The 23,868-nt window shown below is 46.8% G+C and overlaps 9 non-coding genes across 9 annotated transcripts; all 9 read left to right on the top strand.

Annotated features, from left to right (window-relative positions):
* Window positions 1–494: 494 nt before the first annotated feature.
* Window positions 495–566, top strand: TRNAA-CGC (transfer RNA alanine (anticodon CGC)). The gene has a single exon. It is a non-coding gene; the product is annotated as a tRNA-Ala (tRNA).
* Window positions 567–2,959: 2,393 nt separating this feature from the next.
* TRNAA-CGC (transfer RNA alanine (anticodon CGC)) lies at window positions 2,960–3,031 on the top strand. The gene has a single exon. It is a non-coding gene; the product is annotated as a tRNA-Ala (tRNA).
* Window positions 3,032–5,424: 2,393 nt separating this feature from the next.
* On the top strand, window positions 5,425–5,496 carry TRNAA-CGC (transfer RNA alanine (anticodon CGC)). Its single transcript has one exon. It is a non-coding gene; the product is annotated as a tRNA-Ala (tRNA).
* A 3,301-nt stretch (window positions 5,497–8,797) lies between these two features.
* Window positions 8,798–8,869, top strand: TRNAA-CGC (transfer RNA alanine (anticodon CGC)). Its single transcript has one exon. It is a non-coding gene; the product is annotated as a tRNA-Ala (tRNA).
* Window positions 8,870–11,262: 2,393 nt separating this feature from the next.
* TRNAA-CGC (transfer RNA alanine (anticodon CGC)) lies at window positions 11,263–11,334 on the top strand. The gene has a single exon. It is a non-coding gene; the product is annotated as a tRNA-Ala (tRNA).
* Window positions 11,335–13,727: 2,393 nt separating this feature from the next.
* TRNAA-CGC (transfer RNA alanine (anticodon CGC)) lies at window positions 13,728–13,799 on the top strand. Its single transcript has one exon. It is a non-coding gene; the product is annotated as a tRNA-Ala (tRNA).
* Window positions 13,800–17,098: 3,299 nt separating this feature from the next.
* TRNAA-CGC (transfer RNA alanine (anticodon CGC)) lies at window positions 17,099–17,170 on the top strand. The gene has a single exon. It is a non-coding gene; the product is annotated as a tRNA-Ala (tRNA).
* A 2,393-nt stretch (window positions 17,171–19,563) lies between these two features.
* On the top strand, window positions 19,564–19,635 carry TRNAA-CGC (transfer RNA alanine (anticodon CGC)). Its single transcript has one exon. It is a non-coding gene; the product is annotated as a tRNA-Ala (tRNA).
* A 2,389-nt stretch (window positions 19,636–22,024) lies between these two features.
* On the top strand, window positions 22,025–22,096 carry TRNAA-CGC (transfer RNA alanine (anticodon CGC)). Its single transcript has one exon. It is a non-coding gene; the product is annotated as a tRNA-Ala (tRNA).
* The last annotated feature ends 1,772 nt before the right edge of the window (window positions 22,097–23,868 follow it).

The following is a 23,868-nucleotide window of genomic DNA, read 5'->3' as shown; positions in this document are numbered from 1 at the left end:
GAGAAGCAAAATGCACACTGCTTCAGTGTGACCATGAGGTTTTCCATTCTTGCTCCAGTTTTCCCTGCTCTTTTGCTAGTGCTTCACTCGGCAGAATGTTTTGACCAGAAGAGTTCTCCCTGAAAATTATGTCTGCGGGACAGACACACTGCATACCGAGGGGATGTAGCTCAGTGGTAGAGCACTTGCTTTGCATGGATGAGGCCCTGGGTCCAATCCCTGGCATCTCCAATTGTTTCCCTTTTTTTGACTGTCATATGGTCTCTGTCCACGAGATGGCTCTTTGAGCACGGTAATCCTCTGGTGGAATACTTCCCCTGGAAGTCATCTCTTATGGAGAAGCATAATGCACACTGCTTCAGCTGACCATGTGCTTTTCCAGTCTTGCTCCCGTTTTCCCTGGTCTTTTGCTAGTGCTTCAGTTGGCAGCATATTTTGACCGGAAGAATTCTCCCAGGAAAAGATGTCTGCAGGACAGGCCCACTGCACACCGAGGGGATGTAGCTCAGTGGTAGAGCGCATGCTTCGCATGTATGAGGTCCCGGGTTCAATCCCCGGCATCTCCATTTGCATAAACATCAGTGTGATTTTGTCCCGGTTATTTTGTATTTCACACTGCAACTCGGGCCATGATTATAGGATCATCGACATTCATATCTATTTGTCTGAGAAAACGCTGGTGCCCGTATGGCAAACCTGCCTATAATATATCACTGAGGTTTACGTCCCTGCCAGTGTCAACATCCTGTATGCCTTCACAATCACTACAAATAGAAATGCACAGAGAGAAACATCACACCACAGTTTTAACGGTGCAGAATCGTGAAAGTATTGGCATTGCCTTGCGTTTCTTTTCAGTCGATTGTTTTGGTTCCGAATGTATAGCTCCACCATTGTACCTTTGTAGCATATGATGCCTAGCTTTAAAAATAATTTGTTTTCACTGGATGTGGCCACAGATGTGCCTCTGTTGTCAACCTAAGTCGATCAGGTTCTGTAACTTGTTAGTTTTGAGCTGGAATATCCTACCAGCTCTGCTGCTGGGGCCTATCTCTGGCTTCTAAAAGCAAAAGTCTTGAACATATTGATATTTTTCATTAGTTGGTCAGGGGAATTGCATGGGGGGGCAGCCTTTCTGCATGTTTCTATGGACAACCAGACACAGGTGGCTCTAAAATGAAGTCTGCCATTTGGAAACTCCAATTCGACAGTTACCGTCAGTTCTGGGCGCTGTTAGTCCCAAGCAGCCAGCCAGCATCTGGTAGATTTCACAGTTCCTTGCTGGCAGTGGGGATGTAACTCAGTGGTAGAGCACATACTTGGGAAGTATGAGGCCACAGGTTCGATCCCAGGCATCTCCATGTGATATTTTTCCTCAATTGTGGGCTTTTTATCCTGTACATAGGAATTAGGATGATGTGTTCTTTTGCCATACTAAATCCTGTTCCTGAACGTCTTCTCTTTGGAGCCGATGATTGTGGACATGCACGGTGCACCATGCTTCAGTGTGATGTCTGCTTTTTTCATTGGAAGCCTGTTAGCCTGATCTCTTACCGGGATGACACAAGGCAGACTCGTTCAGACAGAGGGGCATTGGCTGAAAATAGTGTCTCCACCGGTCCCCCTGCTAGGCAGTGGTGTCATTCTGAGGTGCTGTGCACGCTCACCAACTATCACCCCCTCTGACCTTTCCCACCGCAGAACACCCTGAATGCATTCAGCGGGTTATGCTTCATTCTAGGGCTGCAATGGATCGCCTAGTGGCAAAACCAATGGAAGCACCATTGACCTTCCGCAGAATTCCACTGCTTGTCTGCCTAGAGAAGCGACATCTGCCGAGTGTGCTAGGGACACTCATGACGGCAGAGCTATAGAGTGGTGGGTCCACGTTGCTTTCCACTAGCCAGCAAATACAGAAGGACATCCGAAAGAGGTGTCAGTCTATCTAGCAACATATGTGGGCTTTCGGCTGGAGGAATTCCTGCGCGAAATGGTGCTATCTCATTTTTGGTGTTTGAAGACATACATATATATATATATATATATATATATTTATTTTTTCTCCATAACTACACTTCTCAAATCTGGGGCATCTATCCGAGATGGCTGTGTCACATTATGTGATGTCTCAGGCACCAACGTGATGAGATCGACCTGGCGCTTTAACTTTGTCATTGTAAGTAGTAAGATGTAATTTGGCAGTTGTCATGTTTTTTCATATGCACTACTGCAAACCCCTTTCCTTACTTAGCCCACTCCCTCCTGAAGCTTTTAGGTGTGATGAGGAAGCGTCCTCTCAGCGGGGATGTAGCTCAGTGGTAGAGCGCATGCTTTGCATGTATGAGGACCTGGGGCATTTCCACTTGTTTCTCTTTTTGACTGTCATATGATCTCTATCCACTAGATGGCCCTTTGAGCACAGTAATCCTCTGGTGGAAATCTTCCCCTGGAAGTCATCTCTTATGGAGAAGCAAAATGCACACTGCTTCAGTGTGACCATGAGGTTTTCCATTCTTGCTCCAGTTTTCCCTGCTCTTTTGCTAGTGCTTCACTCGGCAGAATGTTTTGACCAGAAGAGTTCTCCCTGAAAATTATGTCTGCGGGACAGACACACTGCATACCGAGGGGATGTAGCTCAGTGGTAGAGCACTTGCTTTGCATGGATGAGGCCCTGGGTCCAATCCCTGGCATCTCCAATTGTTTCCCTTTTTTTGACTGTCATATGGTCTCTGTCCACGAGATGGCTCTTTGAGCACGGTAATCCTCTGGTGGAATACTTCCCCTGGAAGTCATCTCTTATGGAGAAGCATAATGCACACTGCTTCAGCTGACCATGTGCTTTTCCAGTCTTGCTCCCGTTTTCCCTGGTCTTTTGCTAGTGCTTCAGTTGGCAGCATATTTTGACCGGAAGAATTCTCCCAGGAAAAGATGTCTGCAGGACAGGCCCACTGCACACCGAGGGGATGTAGCTCAGTGGTAGAGCGCATGCTTCGCATGTATGAGGTCCCGGGTTCAATCCCCGGCATCTCCATTTGCATAAACATCAGTGTGATTTTGTCCCGGTTATTTTGTATTTCACACTGCAACTCGGGCCATGATTATAGGATCATCGACATTCATATCTATTTGTCTGAGAAAACGCTGGTGCCCGTATGGCAAACCTGCCTATAATATATCACTGAGGTTTACGTCCCTGCCAGTGTCAACATCCTGTATGCCTTCACAATCACTACAAATAGAAATGCACAGAGAGAAACATCACACCACAGTTTTAACGGTGCAGAATCGTGAAAGTATTGGCATTGCCTTGCGTTTCTTTTCAGTCGATTGTTTTGGTTCCGAATGTATAGCTCCACCATTGTACCTTTGTAGCATATGATGCCTAGCTTTAAAAATAATTTGTTTTCACTGGATGTGGCCACAGATGTGCCTCTGTTGTCAACCTAAGTCGATCAGGTTCTGTAACTTGTTAGTTTTGAGCTGGAATATCCTACCAGCTCTGCTGCTGGGGCCTATCTCTGGCTTCTAAAAGCAAAAGTCTTGAACATATTGATATTTTTCATTAGTTGGTCAGGGGAATTGCATGGGGGGGCAGCCTTTCTGCATGTTTCTATGGACAACCAGACACAGGTGGCTCTAAAATGAAGTCTGCCATTTGGAAACTCCAATTCGACAGTTACCGTCAGTTCTGGGCGCTGTTAGTCCCAAGCAGCCAGCCAGCATCTGGTAGATTTCACAGTTCCTTGCTGGCAGTGGGGATGTAACTCAGTGGTAGAGCACATACTTGGGAAGTATGAGGCCACAGGTTCGATCCCAGGCATCTCCATGTGATATTTTTCCTCAATTGTGGGCTTTTTATCCTGTACATAGGAATTAGGATGATGTGTTCTTTTGCCATACTAAATCCTGTTCCTGAACGTCTTCTCTTTGGAGCCGATGATTGTGGACATGCACGGTGCACCATGCTTCAGTGTGATGTCTGCTTTTTTCATTGGAAGCCTGTTAGCCTGATCTCTTACCGGGATGACACAAGGCAGACTCGTTCAGACAGAGGGGCATTGGCTGAAAATAGTGTCTCCACCGGTCCCCCTGCTAGGCAGTGGTGTCATTCTGAGGTGCTGTGCACGCTCACCAACTATCACCCCCTCTGACCTTTCCCACCGCAGAACACCCTGAATGCATTCAGCGGGTTATGCTTCATTCTAGGGCTGCAATGGATCGCCTAGTGGCAAAACCAATGGAAGCACCATTGACCTTCCGCAGAATTCCACTGCTTGTCTGCCTAGAGAAGCGACATCTGCCGAGTGTGCTAGGGACACTCATGACGGCAGAGCTATAGAGTGGTGGGTCCACGTTGCTTTCCACTAGCCAGCAAATACAGAAGGACATCCGAAAGAGGTGTCAGTCTATCTAGCAACATATGTGGGCTTTCGGCTGGAGGAATTCCTGCGCGAAATGGTGCTATCTCATTTTTGGTGTTTGAAGACATACATATATATATATATATATATATATATTTATTTTTTCTCCATAACTACACTTCTCAAATCTGGGGCATCTATCCGAGATGGCTGTGTCACATTATGTGATGTCTCAGGCACCAACGTGATGAGATCGACCTGGCGCTTTAACTTTGTCATTGTAAGTAGTAAGATGTAATTTGGCAGTTGTCATGTTTTTTCATATGCACTACTGCAAACCCCTTTCCTTACTTAGCCCACTCCCTCCTGAAGCTTTTAGGTGTGATGAGGAAGCGTCCTCTCAGCGGGGATGTAGCTCAGTGGTAGAGCGCATGCTTTGCATGTATGAGGACCTGGGGCATTTCCACTTGTTTCTCTTTTTGACTGTCATATGATCTCTATCCACTAGATGGCCCTTTGAGCACAGTAATCCTCTGGTGGAAATCTTCCCCTGGAAGTCATCTCTTATGGAGAAGCAAAATGCACACTGCTTCAGTGTGACCATGAGGTTTTCCATTCTTGCTCCAGTTTTCCCTGCTCTTTTGCTAGTGCTTCACTCGGCAGAATGTTTTGACCAGAAGAGTTCTCCCTGAAAATTATGTCTGCGGGACAGACACACTGCATACCGAGGGGATGTAGCTCAGTGGTAGAGCACTTGCTTTGCATGGATGAGGCCCTGGGTCCAATCCCTGGCATCTCCAATTGTTTCCCTTTTTTTGACTGTCATATGGTCTCTGTCCACGAGATGGCTCTTTGAGCACGGTAATCCTCTGGTGGAATACTTCCCCTGGAAGTCATCTCTTATGGAGAAGCATAATGCACACTGCTTCAGCTGACCATGTGCTTTTCCAGTCTTGCTCCCGTTTTCCCTGGTCTTTTGCTAGTGCTTCAGTTGGCAGCATATTTTGACCGGAAGAATTCTCCCAGGAAAAGATGTCTGCAGGACAGGCCCACTGCACACCGAGGGGATGTAGCTCAGTGGTAGAGCGCATGCTTCGCATGTATGAGGTCCCGGGTTCAATCCCCGGCATCTCCATTTGCATAAACATCAGTGTGATTTTGTCCCGGTTATTTTGTATTTCACACTGCAACTCGGGCCATGATTATAGGATCATCGACATTCATATCTATTTGTCTGAGAAAACGCTGGTGCCCGTATGGCAAACCTGCCTATAATATATCACTGAGGTTTACGTCCCTGCCAGTGTCAACATCCTGTATGCCTTCACAATCACTACAAATAGAAATGCACAGAGAGAAACATCACACCACAGTTTTAACGGTGCAGAATCGTGAAAGTATTGGCATTGCCTTGCGTTTCTTTTCAGTCGATTGTTTTGGTTCCGAATGTATAGCTCCACCATTGTACCTTTGTAGCATATGATGCCTAGCTTTAAAAATAATTTGTTTTCACTGGATGTGGCCACAGATGTGGCTCTGTTGTCAACCTAAGTCGATCAGGTTCTGTAACTTGTTAGTTTTGAGCTGGAATATCCTACCAGCTCTGCTGCTGGGGCCTATCTCTGGCTTCTAAAAGCAAAAGTCTTGAACATATTGATATTTTTCATTAGTTGGTCAGGGGAATTGCATGGGGGGGCAGCCTTTCTGCATGTTTCTATGGACAACCAGACACAGGTGGCTCTAAAATGAAGTCTGCCATTTGGAAACTCCAATTCGACAGTTACCGTCAGTTCTGGGCGCTGTTAGTCCCAAGCAGCCAGCCAGCATCTGGTAGATTTCACAGTTCCTTGCTGGCAGTGGGGATGTAACTCAGTGGTAGAGCACATACTTGGGAAGTATGAGGCCACAGGTTCGATCCCAGGCATCTCCATGTGATATTTTTCCTCAATTGTGGGCTTTTTATCCTGTACATAGGAATTAGGATGATGTGTTCTTTTGCCATACTAAATCCTGTTCCTGAACGTCTTCTCTTTGGATCCGATGATTGTGGACATGCACGGTGCACCATGCTTCAGTGTGATGTCTGCTTTTTTCATTGGAAGCCTGTTAGCCTGATCTCTTACCGGGATGACACAAGGCAGACTCGTTCAGACAGAGGGGCATTGGCTGAAAATAGTGTCTCCACCGGTCCTCCTGCTAGGCAGTGGTGTCATTCTGAGGTGCTGTGCACGCTCACCAACTATCACCCCCTCTGACCTTTCCCACCGCAGAACACCCTGAATGCATTCAGCGGGTTATGCTTCATTCTAGGGCTGCAATGGATCGCCTAGTGGCAAAACCAATGGAAGCACCATTGACCTTCCGCAGAATTCCACTGCTTGTCTGCCTAGAGAAGCGACATCTGCCGAGTGTGCTAGGGACACTCAGTGGTTTAAGTGGGGTAAGAAATTGAGGGGGGGCCCTCGTTTGGGGGCGTGGCATCCGCTGTGGCGTGGCCTAAAAGTGCACAAATCATAGTAGGGTGCGCAAACAAATATATAAATGTAGTAGAGCATTTATATATTTGTATGCGTACTAATATGGTTTGTGTACTTTTCAAGCCACCTTTTATAAACATAGACATTTGTAACATATTTCTATGTTCATAAAAGATGGCTTGAAACGTACAAGCTCATCTTTTATAAAGCGTTGAGGACAGACAAAACCCAAGGTGGTTTTGTCCGTCCACAAAGCTTTATAAAAAATGCCTTGAATTGTGTACGTTTCAAGCCGTCTGTTATAAACGTAGAAATATTTCTACGTTTATAAAAGACGGCTTGAAATGTACACATTTCAAGGCATCTTTTATAAAGATTTGCCAAAGGAGACAGGCACCTCGGGCTCAGTGATCACTGCTCTGAGCAGAGATCACAGAGCCCGAGGCGTCTTTCACCCTCTGGGAACCCGCGGGCTCCGTGATATAATCTACATATTAGATCATGGAGCCTACAGGTTCACAGAGGGTCAGTGACCTGGCGAAGGCAAACAAAGGAACTGTAACTTCCCTGATGACCCCTCAGATGGGGGGTCATCAGGGAAGTTACAGTGACTGACAGAAGTGCCAGCCAGCCTCAGCGACGCTGTGGCTGGCTGGCACTTCTGTCCACTTGCCTAAGGTTACACTGGCGGGCACATCTCCCGTCGCGGCTGCGGCCGTGACGGGATAATGCGTCCTGCCATGGCGTGGTGGGACGGGGGGCCCCGGCAGGGCCCCGGCTCAGCCCCACTTTTTGGAGACTGGCGGGGCCCAGCCCCGGCAGGCCCCGGCCCACTTAAAGCACTGGGGACACTCATGACGGCAGAGCTATAGAGTGGTGGGTCCACGTTGCTTTCCACTAGCCAGCAAATACAGAAGGACATCCGAAAGAGGTGTCAGTCTATCTAGCAACATATGTGGGCTTTCGGCTGGAGGAATTCCTGCGCGAAATGGTGCTATCTCATTTTTGGTGTTTGAAGACATACATATATATATATATATATATATATATATTTATTTTTTCTCCATAACTACACTTCTCAAATCTGGGGCATCTATCCGAGATGGCTGTGTCACATTATGTGATGTCTCAGGCACCAACGTGATGAGATCGACCTGGCGCTTTAACTTTGTCATTGTAAGTAGTAAGATGTAATTTGGCAGTTGTCATGTTTTTTCATATGCACTACTGCAAGCCCCTTTCCTTACTTAGCCCACTCCCTCCTGAAGCTTTTAGGTGTGATGAGGAAGCGTCCTCTCAGCGGGGATGTAGCTCAGTGGTAGAGCGCATGCTTTGCATGTATGAGGACCTGGGGCATTTCCACTTGTTTCTCTTTTTGACTGTCATATGATCTCTATCCACTAGATGGCCCTTTGAGCACAGTAATCCTCTGGTGGAAATCTTCCCCTGGAAGTCATCTCTTATGGAGAAGCAAAATGCACACTGCTTCAGTGTGACCATGAGGTTTTCCATTCTTGCTCCAGTTTTCCCTGCTCTTTTGCTAGTGCTTCACTCGGCAGAATGTTTTGACCAGAAGAGTTCTCCCTGAAAATTATGTCTGCGGGACAGACACACTGCATACCGAGGGGATGTAGCTCAGTGGTAGAGCACTTGCTTTGCATGGATGAGGCCCTGGGTCCAATCCCTGGCATCTCCAATTGTTTCCCTTTTTTTGACTGTCATATGGTCTCTGTCCACGAGATGGCTCTTTGAGCACGGTAATCCTTTGGTGGAATACTTCCCCTGGAAGTCATCTCTTATGGAGAAGCATAATGCACACTGCTTCAGCTGACCATGTGCTTTTCCAGTCTTGCTCCCGTTTTCCCTGGTCTTTTGCTAGTGCTTCAGTTGGCAGCATATTTTGACCGGAAGAATTCTCCCAGGAAAAGATGTCTGCAGGACAGGCCCACTGCACACCGAGGGGATGTAGCTCAGTGGTAGAGCGCATGCTTCGCATGTATGAGGTCCCGGGTTCAATCCCCGGCATCTCCATTTGCATAAACATCAGTGTGATTTTGTCCCGGTTATTTTGTATTTCACACTGCAACTCGGGCCATGATTATAGGATCATCGACATTCATATCTATTTGTCTGAGAAAACGCTGGTGCCCGTATGGCAAACCTGCCTATAATATATCACTGAGGTTTACGTCCCTGCCAGTGTCAACATCCTGTATGCCTTCACAATCACTACAAATAGAAATGCACAGAGAGAAACATCACACCACAGTTTTAACGGTGCAGAATCGTGAAAGTATTGGCATTGCCTTGCGTTTCTTTTCAGTCGATTGTTTTGGTTCCGAATGTATAGCTCTACCATTGTACCTTTGTAGCATATGATGCCTAGCTTTAAAAATAATTTGTTTTCACTGGATGTGGCCACAGATGTGCCTCTGTTGTCAACCTAAGTCGATCAGGTTCTGTAACTTGTTAGTTTTGAGCTGGAATATCCTACCAGCTCTGCTGCTGGGGCCTATCTCTGGCTTCTAAAAGCAAAAGTCTTGAACATATTGATATTTTTCATTAGTTGGTCAGGGGAATTGCATGGGGGGGCAGCCTTTCTGCATGTTTCTATGGACAACCAGACACAGGTGGCTCTAAAATGAAGTCTGCCATTTGGAAACTCCAATTCGACAGTTACCGTCAGTTCTGGGCGCTGTTAGTCCCAAGCAGCCAGCCAGCATCTGGTAGATTTCACAGTTCCTTGCTGGCAGTGGGCATGTAACTCAGTGGTAGAGCACATACTTGGGAAGTATGAGGCCACAGGTTCGATCCCAGGCATCTCCATGTGATATTTTTCCTCAATTGTGGGCTTTTTATCCTGTACATAGGAATTAGGATGATGTGTTCTTTTGCCATACTAAATCCTGTTCCTGAACGTCTTCTCTTTGGAGCCGATGATTGTGGACATGCACGGTGCACCATGCTTCAGTGTGATGTCTGCTTTTTTCATTGGAAGCCTGTTAGCCTGATCTCTTACCGGGATGACACAAGGCAGACTCGTTCAGACAGAGGGGCATTGGCTGAAAATAGTGTCTCCACCGGTCCCCCTGCTAGGCAGTGGTGTCATTCTGAGGTGCTGTGCACGCTCACCAACTATCACCCCCTCTGACCTTTCCCACCGCAGAACACCCTGAATGCATTCAGCGGGTTATGCTTCATTCTAGGGCTGCAATGGATCGCCTAGTGGCAAAACCAATGGAAGCACCATTGACCTTCCGCAGAATTCCACTGCTTGTCTGCCTAGAGAAGCGACATCTGCCGAGTGTGCTAGGGACACTCATGACGGCAGAGCTATAGAGTGGTGGGTCCACGTTGCTTTCCACTAGCCAGCAAATACAGAAGGACATCCGAAAGAGGTGTCAGTCTATCTAGCAACATATGTGGGCTTTCGGCTGGAGGAATTCCTGCGCGAAATGGTGCTATCTCATTTTTGGTGTTTGAAGACATACATATATATATATATATATATATATATTTATTTTTTCTCCATAACTACACTTCTCAAATCTGGGGCATCTATCCGAGATGGCTGTGTCACATTATGTGATGTCTCAGGCACCAACGTGATGAGATCGACCTGGCGCTTTAACTTTGTCATTGTAAGTAGTAAGATGTAATTTGGCAGTTGTCATGTTTTTTCATATGCACTACTGCAAACCCCTTTCCTTACTTAGCCCACTCCCTCCTGAAGCTTTTAGGTGTGATGAGGAAGCGTCCTCTCAGCGGGGATGTAGCTCAGTGGTAGAGCGCATGCTTTGCATGTATGAGGACCTGGGGCATTTCCACTTGTTTCTCTTTTTGACTGTCATATGATCTCTATCCACTAGATGGCCCTTTGAGCACAGTAATCCTCTGGTGGAAATCTTCCCCTGGAAGTCATCTCTTATGGAGAAGCAAAATGCACACTGCTTCAGTGTGACCATGAGGTTTTCCATTCTTGCTCCAGTTTTCCCTGCTCTTTTGCTAGTGCTTCACTCGGCAGAATGTTTTGACCAGAAGAGTTCTCCCTGAAAATTATGTCTGCGGGACAGACACACTGCATACCGAGGGGATGTAGCTCAGTGGTAGAGCACTTGCTTTGCATGGATGAGGCCCTGGGTCCAATCCCTGGCATCTCCAATTGTTTCCCTTTTTTTGACTGTCATATGGTCTCTGTCCACGAGATGGCTCTTTGAGCACGGTAATCCTCTGGTGGAATACTTCCCCTGGAAGTCATCTCTTATGGAGAAGCATAATGCACACTGCTTCAGCTGACCATGTGCTTTTCCAGTCTTGCTCCCGTTTTCCCTGGTCTTTTGCTAGTGCTTCAGTTGGCAGCATATTTTGACCGGAAGAATTCTCCCAGGAAAAGATGTCTGCAGGACAGGCCCACTGCACACCGAGGGGATGTAGCTCAGTGGTAGAGCGCATGCTTCGCATGTATGAGGTCCCGGGTTCAATCCCCGGCATCTCCATTTGCATAAACATCAGTGTGATTTTGTCCCGGTTATTTTGTATTTCACACTGCAACTCGGGCCATGATTATAGGATCATCGACATTCATATCTATTTGTCTGAGAAAACGCTGGTGCCCGTATGGCAAACCTGCCTATAATATATCACTGAGGTTTACGTCCCTGCCAGTGTCAACATCCTGTATGCCTTCACAATCACTACAAATAGAAATGCACAGAGAGAAACATCACACCACAGTTTTAACGGTGCAGAATCGTGAAAGTATTGGCATTGCCTTGCGTTTCTTTTCAGTCGATTGTTTTGGTTCCGAATGTATAGCTCCACCATTGTACCTTTGTAGCATATGATGCCTAGCTTTAAAAATAATTTGTTTTCACTGGATGTGGCCACAGATGTGCCTCTGTTGTCAACCTAAGTCGATCAGGTTCTGTAACTTGTTAGTTTTGAGCTGGAATATCCTACCAGCTCTGCTGCTGGGGCCTATCTCTGGCTTCTAAAAGCAAAAGTCTTGAACATATTGATATTTTTCATTAGTTGGTCAGGGGAATTGCATGGGGGGGCAGCCTTTCTGCATGTTTCTATGGACAACCAGACACAGGTGGCTCTAAAATGAAGTCTGCCATTTGGAAACTCCAATTCGACAGTTACCGTCAGTTCTGGGCGCTGTTAGTCCCAAGCAGCCAGCCAGCATCTGGTAGATTTCACAGTTCCTTGCTGGCAGTGGGGATGTAACTCAGTGGTAGAGCACATACTTGGGAAGTATGAGGCCACAGGTTCGATCCCAGGCATCTCCATGTGATATTTTTCCTCAATTGTGGGCTTTTTATCCTGTACATAGGAATTAGGATGATGTGTTCTTTTGCCATACTAAATCCTGTTCCTGAACGTCTTCTCTTTGGAGCCGATGATTGTGGACATGCACGGTGCACCATGCTTCAGTGTGATGTCTGCTTTTTTCATTGGAAGCCTGTTAGCCTGATCTCTTACCGGGATGACACAAGGCAGACTCGTTCAGACAGAGGGGCATTGGCTGAAAATAGTGTCTCCACCGGTCCCCCTGCTAGGCAGTGGTGTCATTCTGAGGTGCTGTGCACGCTCACCAACTATCACCCCCTCTGACCTTTCCCACCGCAGAACACCCTGAATGCATTCAGCGGGTTATGCTTCATTCTAGGGCTGCAATGGATCGCCTAGTGGCAAAACCAATGGAAGCACCATTGACCTTCCGCAGAATTCCACTGCTTGTCTGCCTAGAGAAGCGACATCTGCCGAGTGTGCTAGGGACACTCATGACGGCAGAGCTATAGAGTGGTGGGTCCACGTTGCTTTCCACTAGCCAGCAAATACAGAAGGACATCCGAAAGAGGTGTCAGTCTATCTAGCAACATATGTGGGCTTTCGGCTGGAGGAATTCCTGCGCGAAATGGTGCTATCTCATTTTTGGTGTTTGAAGACATACATATATATATATATATATATATATATTTATTTTTTCTCCATAACTACACTTCTCAAATCTGGGGCATCTATCCGAGATGGCTGTGTCACATTATGTGATGTCTCAGGCACCAACGTGATGAGATCGACCTGGCGCTTTAACTTTGTCATTGTAAGTAGTAAGATGTAATTTGGCAGTTGTCATGTTTTTTCATATGCACTACTGCAAACCCCTTTCCTTACTTAGCCCACTCCCTCCTGAAGCTTTTAGGTGTGATGAGGAAGCGTCCTCTCAGCGGGGATGTAGCTCAGTGGTAGAGCGCATGCTTTGCATGTATGAGGACCTGGGGCATTTCCACTTGTTTCTCTTTTTGACTGTCATATGATCTCTATCCACTAGATGGCCCTTTGAGCACAGTAATCCTCTGGTGGAAATCTTCCCCTGGAAGTCATCTCTTATGGAGAAGCAAAATGCACACTGCTTCAGTGTGACCATGAGGTTTTCCATTCTTGCTCCAGTTTTCCCTGCTCTTTTGCTAGTGCTTCACTCGGCAGAATGTTTTGACCAGAAGAGTTCTCCCTGAAAATTATGTCTGCGGGACAGACACACTGCATACCGAGGGGATGTAGCTCAGTGGTAGAGCACTTGCTTTGCATGGATGAGGCCCTGGGTCCAATCCCTGGCATCTCCAATTGTTTCCCTTTTTTTGACTGTCATATGGTCTCTGTCCACGAGATGGCTCTTTGAGCACGGTAATCCTCTGGTGGAATACTTCCCCTGGAAGTCATCTCTTATGGAGAAGCATAATGCACACTGCTTCAGCTGACCATGTGCTTTTCCAGTCTTGCTCCCGTTTTCCCTGGTCTTTTGCTAGTGCTTCAGTTGGCAGCATATTTTGACCGGAAGAATTCTCCCAGGAAAAGATGTCTGCAGGACAGGCCCACTGCACACCGAGGGGATGTAGCTCAGTGGTAGAGCGCATGCTTCGCATGTATGAGGTCCCGGGTTCAATCCCCGGCATCTCCATTTGCATAAACATCAGTGTGATTTTGTCCCGGTTATTTTGTATTTCACACTGCAACTCGGGCCATGATTATAGGATCATCGACATTCATATCTATTTGTCTGAGAAAACGCTGGTGCCCGTATGGCAAACCTGCCTATAATATATCACTGAGGTTTACGTCCCTGCCAGTGTCAACATCCTGTATGCCTTCACAATCACTACAAATAGAAATGCACAGAGAGAAACATCACACCACAGTTTTAACGGTGCAGAATCGTGAAAGTATTGGCATTGCCTTGCGTTTCTTTTCAGTCGATTGTTTTGGTTCCGAATGTATAGCTCCACCATTGTACCTTTGTAGCATATGATGCCTAGCTTTAAAAATAATTTGTTTTCACTGGATGTGGCCACAGATGTGGCTCTGTTGTCAACCTAAGTCGATCAGGTTCTGTAACTTGTTAGTTTTGAGCTGGAATATCCTACCAGCTCTGCTGCTGGGGCCTATCTCTGGCTTCTAAAAGCAAAAGTCTTGAACATATTGATATTTTTCATTAGTTGGTCAGGGGAATTGCATGGGGGGGCAGCCTTTCTGCATGTTTCTATGGACAACCAGACACAGGTGGCTCTAAAATGAAGTCTGCCATTTGGAAACTCCAATTCGACAGTTACCGTCAGTTCTGGGCGCTGTTAGTCCCAAGCAGCCAGCCAGCATCTGGTAGATTTCACAGTTCCTTGCTGGCAGTGGGGATGTAACTCAGTGGTAGAGCACATACTTGGGAAGTATGAGGCCACAGGTTCGATCCCAGGCATCTCCATGTGATATTTTTCCTCAATTGTGGGCTTTTTATCCTGTACATAGGAATTAGGATGATGTGTTCTTTTGCCATACTAAATCCTGTTCCTGAACGTCTTCTCTTTGGATCCGATGATTGTGGACATGCACGGTGCACCATGCTTCAGTGTGATGTCTGCTTTTTTCATTGGAAGCCTGTTAGCCTGATCTCTTACCGGGATGACACAAGGCAGACTCGTTCAGACAGAGGGGCATTGGCTGAAAATAGTGTCTCCACCGGTCCTCCTGCTAGGCAGTGGTGTCATTCTGAGGTGCTGTGCACGCTCACCAACTATCACCCCCTCTGACCTTTCCCACCGCAGAACACCCTGAATGCATTCAGCGGGTTATGCTTCATTCTAGGGCTGCAATGGATCGCCTAGTGGCAAAACCAATGGAAGCACCATTGACCTTCCGCAGAATTCCACTGCTTGTCTGCCTAGAGAAGCGACATCTGCCGAGTGTGCTAGGGACACTCAGTGGTTTAAGTGGGGTAAGAAATTGAGGGGGGGCCCTCGTTTGGGGGCGTGGCATCCGCTGTGGCGTGGCCTAAAAGTGCACAAATCATAGTAGGGTGCGCAAACAAATATATAAATGTAGTAGAGCATTTATATATTTGTATGCGTACTAATATGGTTTGTGTACTTTTCAAGCCACCTTTTATAAACATAGACATTTGTAACATATTTCTATGTTCATAAAAGATGGCTTGAAACGTACAAGCTCATCTTTTATAAAGCGTTGAGGACAGACAAAACCCAAGGTGGTTTTGTCCGTCCACAAAGCTTTATAAAAAATGCCTTGAATTGTGTACGTTTCAAGCCGTCTGTTATAAACGTAGAAATATTTCTACGTTTATAAAAGACGGCTTGAAATGTACACATTTCAAGGCATCTTTTATAAAGATTTGCCAAAGGAGACAGGCACCTCGGGCTCAGTGATCACTGCTCTGAGCAGAGATCACAGAGCCCGAGGCGTCTTTCACCCTCTGGGAACCCGCGGGCTCCGTGATATAATCTACATATTAGATCATGGAGCCTACAGGTTCACAGAGGGTCAGTGACCTGGCGAAGGCAAACAAAGGAACTGTAACTTCCCTGATGACCCCTCAGATGGGGGGTCATCAGGGAAGTTACAGTGACTGACAGAAGTGCCAGCCAGCCTCAGCGACGCTGTGGCTGGCTGGCACTTCTGTCCACTTGCCTAAGGTTACACTGGCGGGCACATCTCCCGTCGCGGCTGCGGCCGTGACGGGATAATGCGTCCTGCCATGGCGTGGTGGGACGGGGGGCCCCGGCAGGGCCCCGGCTCAGCCCCACTTTTTGGAGACTGGCGGGGCCCAGCCCCGGCAGGCCCCGGCCCACTTAAAGCACTGGGGACACTCATGACGGCAGAGCTATAGAGTGGTGGGTCCACGTTGCTTTCCACTAGCCAGCAAATACAGAAGGACATCCGAAAGAGGTGTCAGTCTATCTAGCAACATATGTGGGCTTTCGGCTGGAGGAATTCCTGCGCGAAATGGTGCTATCTCATTTTTGGTGTTTGAAGACATACATATATATATATATATATATATATATTTATTTTTTCTCCATAACTACACTTCTCAAATCTGGGGCATCTATCCGAGATGGCTGTGTCACATTATGTGATGTCTCAGGCACCAACGTGATGAGATCGACCTGGCGCTTTAACTTTGTCATTGTAAGTAGTAAGATGTAATTTGGCAGTTGTCATGTTTTTTCATATGCACTACTGCAAGCCCCTTTCCTTACTTAGCCCACTCCCTCCTGAAGCTTTTAGGTGTGATGAGGAAGCGTCCTCTCAGCGGGGATGTAGCTCAGTGGTAGAGCGCATGCTTTGCATGTATGAGGACCTGGGGCATTTCCACTTGTTTCTCTTTTTGACTGTCATATGATCTCTATCCACTAGATGGCCCTTTGAGCACAGTAATCCTCTGGTGGAAATCTTCCCCTGGAAGTCATCTCTTATGGAGAAGCAAAATGCACACTGCTTCAGTGTGACCATGAGGTTTTCCATTCTTGCTCCAGTTTTCCCTGCTCTTTTGCTAGTGCTTCACTCGGCAGAATGTTTTGACCAGAAGAGTTCTCCCTGAAAATTATGTCTGCGGGACAGACACACTGCATACCGAGGGGATGTAGCTCAGTGGTAGAGCACTTGCTTTGCATGGATGAGGCCCTGGGTCCAATCCCTGGCATCTCCAATTGTTTCCCTTTTTTTGACTGTCATATGGTCTCTGTCCACGAGATGGCTCTTTGAGCACGGTAATCCTTTGGTGGAATACTTCCCCTGGAAGTCATCTCTTATGGAGAAGCATAATGCACACTGCTTCAGCTGACCATGTGCTTTTCCAGTCTTGCTCCCGTTTTCCCTGGTCTTTTGCTAGTGCTTCAGTTGGCAGCATATTTTGACCGGAAGAATTCTCCCAGGAAAAGATGTCTGCAGGACAGGCCCACTGCACACCGAGGGGATGTAGCTCAGTGGTAGAGCGCATGCTTCGCATGTATGAGGTCCCGGGTTCAATCCCCGGCATCTCCATTTGCATAAACATCAGTGTGATTTTGTCCCGGTTATTTTGTATTTCACACTGCAACTCGGGCCATGATTATAGGATCATCGACATTCATATCTATTTGTCTGAGAAAACGCTGGTGCCCGTATGGCAAACCTGCCTATAATATATCACTGAGGTTTACGTCCCTGCCAGTGTCAACATCCTGTATGCCTTCACAATCACTACAAATAGAAATGCACAGAGAGAAACATCACACCACAGTTTTAACGGTGCAGAATCGTGAAAGTATTGGCATTGCCTTGCGTTTCTTTTCAGTCGATTGTTTTGGTTCCGAATGTATAGCTCTACCATTGTACCTTTGTAGCATATGATGCCTAGCTTTAAAAATAATTTGTTTTCACTGGATGTGGCCACAGATGTGCCTCTGTTGTCAACCTAAGTCGATCAGGTTCTGTAACTTGTTAGTTTTGAGCTGGAATATCCTACCAGCTCTGCTGCTGGGGCCTATCTCTGGCTTCTAAAAGCAAAAGTCTTGAACATATTGATATTTTTCATTAGTTGGTCAGGGGAATTGCATGGGGGGGCAGCCTTTCTGCATGTTTCTATGGACAACCAGACACAGGTGGCTCTAAAATGAAGTCTGCCATTTGGAAACTCCAATTCGACAGTTACCGTCAGTTCTGGGCGCTGTTAGTCCCAAGCAGCCAGCCAGCATCTGGTAGATTTCACAGTTCCTTGCTGGCAGTGGGCATGTAACTCAGTGGTAGAGCACATACTTGGGAAGTATGAGGCCACAGGTTCGATCCCAGGCATCTCCATGTGATATTTTTCCTCAATTGTGGGCTTTTTATCCTGTACATAGGAATTAGGATGATGTGTTCTTTTGCCATACTAAATCCTGTTCCTGAACGTCTTCTCTTTGGAGCCGATGATTGTGGACATGCACGGTGCACCATGCTTCAGTGTGATGTCTGCTTTTTTCATTGGAAGCCTGTTAGCCTGATCTCTTACCGGGATGACACAAGGCAGACTCGTTCAGACAGAGGGGCATTGGCTGAAAATAGTGTCTCCACCGGTCCCCCTGCTAGGCAGTGGTGTCATTCTGAGGTGCTGTGCACGCTCACCAACTATCACCCCCTCTGACCTTTCCCACCGCAGAACACCCTGAATGCATTCAGCGGGTTATGCTTCATTCTAGGGCTGCAATGGATCGCCTAGTGGCAAAACCAATGGAAGCACCATTGACCTTCCGCAGAATTCCACTGCTTGTCTGCCTAGAGAAGCGACATCTGCCGAGTGTGCTAGGGACACTCATGACGGCAGAGCTATAGAGTGGTGGGTCCACGTTGCTTTCCACTAGCCAGCAAATACAGAAGGACATCCGAAAGAGGTGTCAGTCTATCTAGCAACATATGTGGGCTTTCGGCTGGAGGAATTCCTGCGCGAAATGGTGCTATCTCATTTTTGGTGTTTGAAGACATACATATATATATATATATATATATATATTTATTTTTTCTCCATAACTACACTTCTCAAATCTGGGGCATCTATCCGAGATGGCTGTGTCACATTATGTGATGTCTCAGGCACCAACGTGATGAGATCGACCTGGCGCTTTAACTTTGTCATTGTAAGTAGTAAGATGTAATTTGGCAGTTGTCATGTTTTTTCATATGCACTACTGCAAACCCCTTTCCTTACTTAGCCCACTCCCTCCTGAAGCTTTTAGGTGTGATGAGGAAGCGTCCTCTCAGCGGGGATGTAGCTCAGTGGTAGAGCGCATGCTTTGCATGTATGAGGACCTGGGGCATTTCCACTTGTTTCTCTTTTTGACTGTCATATGATCTCTATCCACTAGATGGCCCTTTGAGCACAGTAATCCTCTGGTGGAAATCTTCCCCTGGAAGTCATCTCTTATGGAGAAGCAAAATGCACACTGCTTCAGTGTGACCATGAGGTTTTCCATTCTTGCTCCAGTTTTCCCTGCTCTTTTGCTAGTGCTTCACTCGGCAGAATGTTTTGACCAGAAGAGTTCTCCCTGAAAATTATGTCTGCGGGACAGACACACTGCATACCGAGGGGATGTAGCTCAGTGGTAGAGCACTTGCTTTGCATGGATGAGGCCCTGGGTCCAATCCCTGGCATCTCCAATTGTTTCCCTTTTTTTGACTGTCATATGGTCTCTGTCCACGAGATGGCTCTTTGAGCACGGTAATCCTCTGGTGGAATACTTCCCCTGGAAGTCATCTCTTATGGAGAAGCATAATGCACACTGCTTCAGCTGACCATGTGCTTTTCCAGTCTTGCTCCCGTTTTCCCTGGTCTTTTGCTAGTGCTTCAGTTGGCAGCATATTTTGACCGGAAGAATTCTCCCAGGAAAAGATGTCTGCAGGACAGGCCCACTGCACACCGAGGGGATGTAGCTCAGTGGTAGAGCGCATGCTTCGCATGTATGAGGTCCCGGGTTCAATCCCCGGCATCTCCATTTGCATAAACATCAGTGTGATTTTGTCCCGGTTATTTTGTATTTCACACTGCAACTCGGGCCATGATTATAGGATCATCGACATTCATATCTATTTGTCTGAGAAAACGCTGGTGCCCGTATGGCAAACCTGCCTATAATATATCACTGAGGTTTACGTCCCTGCCAGTGTCAACATCCTGTATGCCTTCACAATCACTACAAATAGAAATGCACAGAGAGAAACATCACACCACAGTTTTAACGGTGCAGAATCGTGAAAGTATTGGCATTGCCTTGCGTTTCTTTTCAGTCGATTGTTTTGGTTCCGAATGTATAGCTCCACCATTGTACCTTTGTAGCATATGATGCCTAGCTTTAAAAATAATTTGTTTTCACTGGATGTGGCCACAGATGTGCCTCTGTTGTCAACCTAAGTCGATCAGGTTCTGTAACTTGTTAGTTTTGAGCTGGAATATCCTACCAGCTCTGCTGCTGGGGCCTATCTCTGGCTTCTAAAAGCAAAAGTCTTGAACATATTGATATTTTTCATTAGTTGGTCAGGGGAATTGCATGGGGGGGCAGCCTTTCTGCATGTTTCTATGGACAACCAGACACAGGTGGCTCTAAAATGAAGTCTGCCATTTGGAAACTCCAATTCGACAGTTACCGTCAGTTCTGGGCGCTGTTAGTCCCAAGCAGCCAGCCAGCATCTGGTAGATTTCACAGTTCCTTGCTGGCAGTGGGCATGTAACTCAGTGGTAGAGCACATACTTGGGAAGTATGAGGCCACAGGTTCGATCCCAGGCATCTCCATGTGATATTTTTCCTCAATTGTGGGCTTTTTATCCTGTACATAGGAATTAGGATGATGTGTTCTTTTGCCATACTAAATCCTGTTCCTGAACGTCTTCTCTTTGGAGCCGATGATTGTGGACATGCACGGTGCACCATGCTTCAGTGTGATGTCTGCTTTTTTCATTGGAAGCCTGTTAGCCTGATCTCTTACCGGGATGACACAAGGCAGACTCGTTCAGACAGAGGGGCATTGGCTGAAAATAGTGTCTCCACCGGTCCCCCTGCTAGGCAGTGGTGTCATTCTGAGGTGCTGTGCACGCTCACCAACTATCACCCCCTCTGACCTTTCCCACCGCAGAACACCCTGAATGCATTCAGCGGGTTATGCTTCATTCTAGGGCTGCAATGGATCGCCTAGTGGCAAAACCAATGGAAGCACCATTGACCTTCCGCAGAATTCCACTGCTTGTCTGCCTAGAGAAGCGACATCTGCCGAGTGTGCTAGGGACACTCATGACGGCAGAGCTATAGAGTGGTGGGTCCACGTTGCTTTCCACTAGCCAGCAAATACAGAAGGACATCCGAAAGAGGTGTCAGTCTATCTAGCAACATATGTGGGCTTTCGGCTGGAGGAATTCCTGCGCGAAATGGTGCTATCTCATTTTTGGTGTTTGAAGACATACATATATATATATATATATGTATTTATTTTTTCTCCATAACTACACTTCTCAAATCTGGGGCATCTATCCGAGATGGCTGTGTCACATTATGTGATGTCTCAGGCACCAACGTGATGAGATCGACCTGGCGCTTTAACTTTGTCATTGTAAGTAGTAAGATGTAATTTGGCAGTTGTCATGTTTTTTCATATGCACTACTGCAAACCCCTTTCCTTACTTAGCCCACTCCCTCCTGAAGCTTTTAGGTGTGATGAGGAAGCGTCCTCTCAGCGGGGATGTAGCTCAGTGGTAGAGCGCATGCTTTGCATGTATGAGGACCTGGGGCATTTCCACTTGTTTCTCTTTTTGACTGTCATATGATCTCTATCCACTAGATGGCCCTTTGAGCACAGTAATCCTCTGGTGGAAATCTTCCCCTGGAAGTCATCTCTTATGGAGAAGCAAAATGCACACTGCTTCAGTGTGACCATGAGGTTTTCCATTCTTGCTCCAGTTTTCCCTGCTCTTTTGCTAGTGCTTCACTCGGCAGAATGTTTTGACCAGAAGAGTTCTCCCTGAAAATTATGTCTGCGGGACAGACACACTGCATACCGAGGGGATGTAGCTCAGTGGTAGAGCACTTGCTTTGCATGGATGAGGCCCTGGGTCCAATCCCTGGCATCTCCAATTGTTTCCCTTTTTTTGACTGTCATATGTTCTCTGTCCACGAGATGGCTCTTTGAGCACGGTAATCCTCTGGTGGAATACTTCCCCTGGAAGTCATCTCTTATGGAGAAGCATAATGCACACTGCTTCAGCTGACCATGTGCTTTTCCAGTCTTGCTCCCGTTTTCCCTGGTCTTTTGCTAGTGCTTCAGTTGGCAGCATATTTTGACCGGAAGAATTCTCCCAGGAAAAGATGTCTGCAGGACAGGCCCACTGCACACCGAGGGGATGTAGCTCAGTGGTAGAGCGCATGCTTCGCATGTATGAGGTCCCGGGTTCAATCCCCGGCATCTCCATTTGCATAAACATCAGTGTGATTTTGTCCCGGTTATTTTGTATTTCACACTGCAACTCGGGCCATGATTATAGGATCATCGACATTCATATCTATTTGTCTGAGAAAACGCTGGTGCCCGTATGGCAAACCTGCCTATAATATATCACTGAGGTTTACGTCCCTGCCAGTGTCAACATCCTGTATGCCTTCACAATCACTACAAATAGAAATGCACAGAGAGAAACATCACACCACAGTTTTAACGGTGCAGAATCGTGAAAGTATTGGCATTGCCTTGCGTTTCTTTTCAGTCGATTGTTTTGGTTCCGAATGTATAGCTCCACCATTGTACCTTTGTAGCATATGATGCCTAGCTTTAAAAATAATTTGTTTTCACTGGATGTGGCCACAGATGTGCCTCTGTTGTCAACCTAAGTCGATCAGGTTCTGTAACTTGTTAGTTTTGAGCTGGAATATCCTACCAGCTCTGCTGCTGGGGCCTATCTCTGGCTTCTAAAAGCAAAAGTCTTGAACATATTGATATTTTTCATTAGTTGGTCAGGGGAATTGCATGGGGGGGCAGCCTTTCTGCATGTTTCTATGGACAACCAGACACAGGTGGCTCTAAAATGAAGTCTGCCATTTGGAAACTCCAATTCGACAGTTACCGTCAGTTCTGGGCGCTGTTAGTCCCAAGCAGCCAGCCAGCATCTGGTAGATTTCACAGTTCCTTGCTGGCAGTGGGGATGTAACTCAGTGGTAGAGCACATACTTGGGAAGTATGAGGCCACAGGTTCGATCCCAGGCATCTCCATGTGATATTTTTCCTCAATTGTGGGCTTTTTATCCTGTACATAGGAATTAGGATGATGTGTTCTTTTGCCATACTAAATCCTGTTCCTGAACGTCTTCTCTTTGGAGCCGATGATTGTGGACATGCACGGTGCACCATGCTTCAGTGTGATGTCTGCTTTTTTCATTGGAAGCCTGTTAGCCTGATCTCTTACCGGGATGACACAAGGCAGACTCGTTCAGACAGAGGGGCATTGGCTGAAAATAGTGTCTCCACCGGTCCCCCTGCTAGGCAGTGGTGTCATTCTGAGGTGCTGTGCACGCTCACCAACTATCACCCCCTCTGACCTTTCCCACCGCAGAACACCCTGAATGCATTCAGCGGGTTATGCTTCATTCTAGGGCTGCAATGGATCGCCTAGTGGCAAAACCAATGGAAGCACCATTGACCTTCCGCAGAATTCCACTGCTTGTCTGCCTAGAGAAGCGACATCTGCCGAGTGTGCTAGGGACACTCATGACGGCAGAGCTATAGAGTGGTGGGTCCACGTTGCTTTCCACTAGCCAGCAAATACAGAAGGACATCCGAAAGAGGTGTCAGTCTATCTAGCAACATATGTGGGCTTTCGGCTGGAGGAATTCCTGCGCGAAATGGTGCTATCTCATTTTTGGTGTTTGAAGACATACATATATATATATATATATGTATTTATTTTTTCTCCATAACTACACTTCTCAAATCTGGGGCATCTATCCGAGATGGCTGTGTCACATTATGTGATGTCTCAGGCACCAACGTGATGAGATCGACCTGGCGCTTTAACTTTGTCATTGTAAGTAGTAAGATGTAATTTGGCAGTTGTCATGTTTTTTCATATGCACTACTGCAAACCCCTTTCCTTACTTAGCCCACTCCCTCCTGAAGCTTTTAGGTGTGATGAGGAAGCGTCCTCTCAGCGGGGATGTAGCTCAGTGGTAGAGCGCATGCTTTGCATGTAT

Source organism: Ambystoma mexicanum (assembly GCF_040938575.1).
Source record: "Ambystoma mexicanum isolate Mex_15411 chromosome 12 unlocalized genomic scaffold, UKY_AmexF1_1 Mex_chr12_unloc.1, whole genome shotgun sequence".
NCBI classification, from domain to species: domain Eukaryota; kingdom Metazoa; phylum Chordata; class Amphibia; order Caudata; family Ambystomatidae; genus Ambystoma; species Ambystoma mexicanum.
Note: the sequence above shows the minus strand (reverse complement) of the source record. Positions and strands in the feature narration are given on the sequence as shown.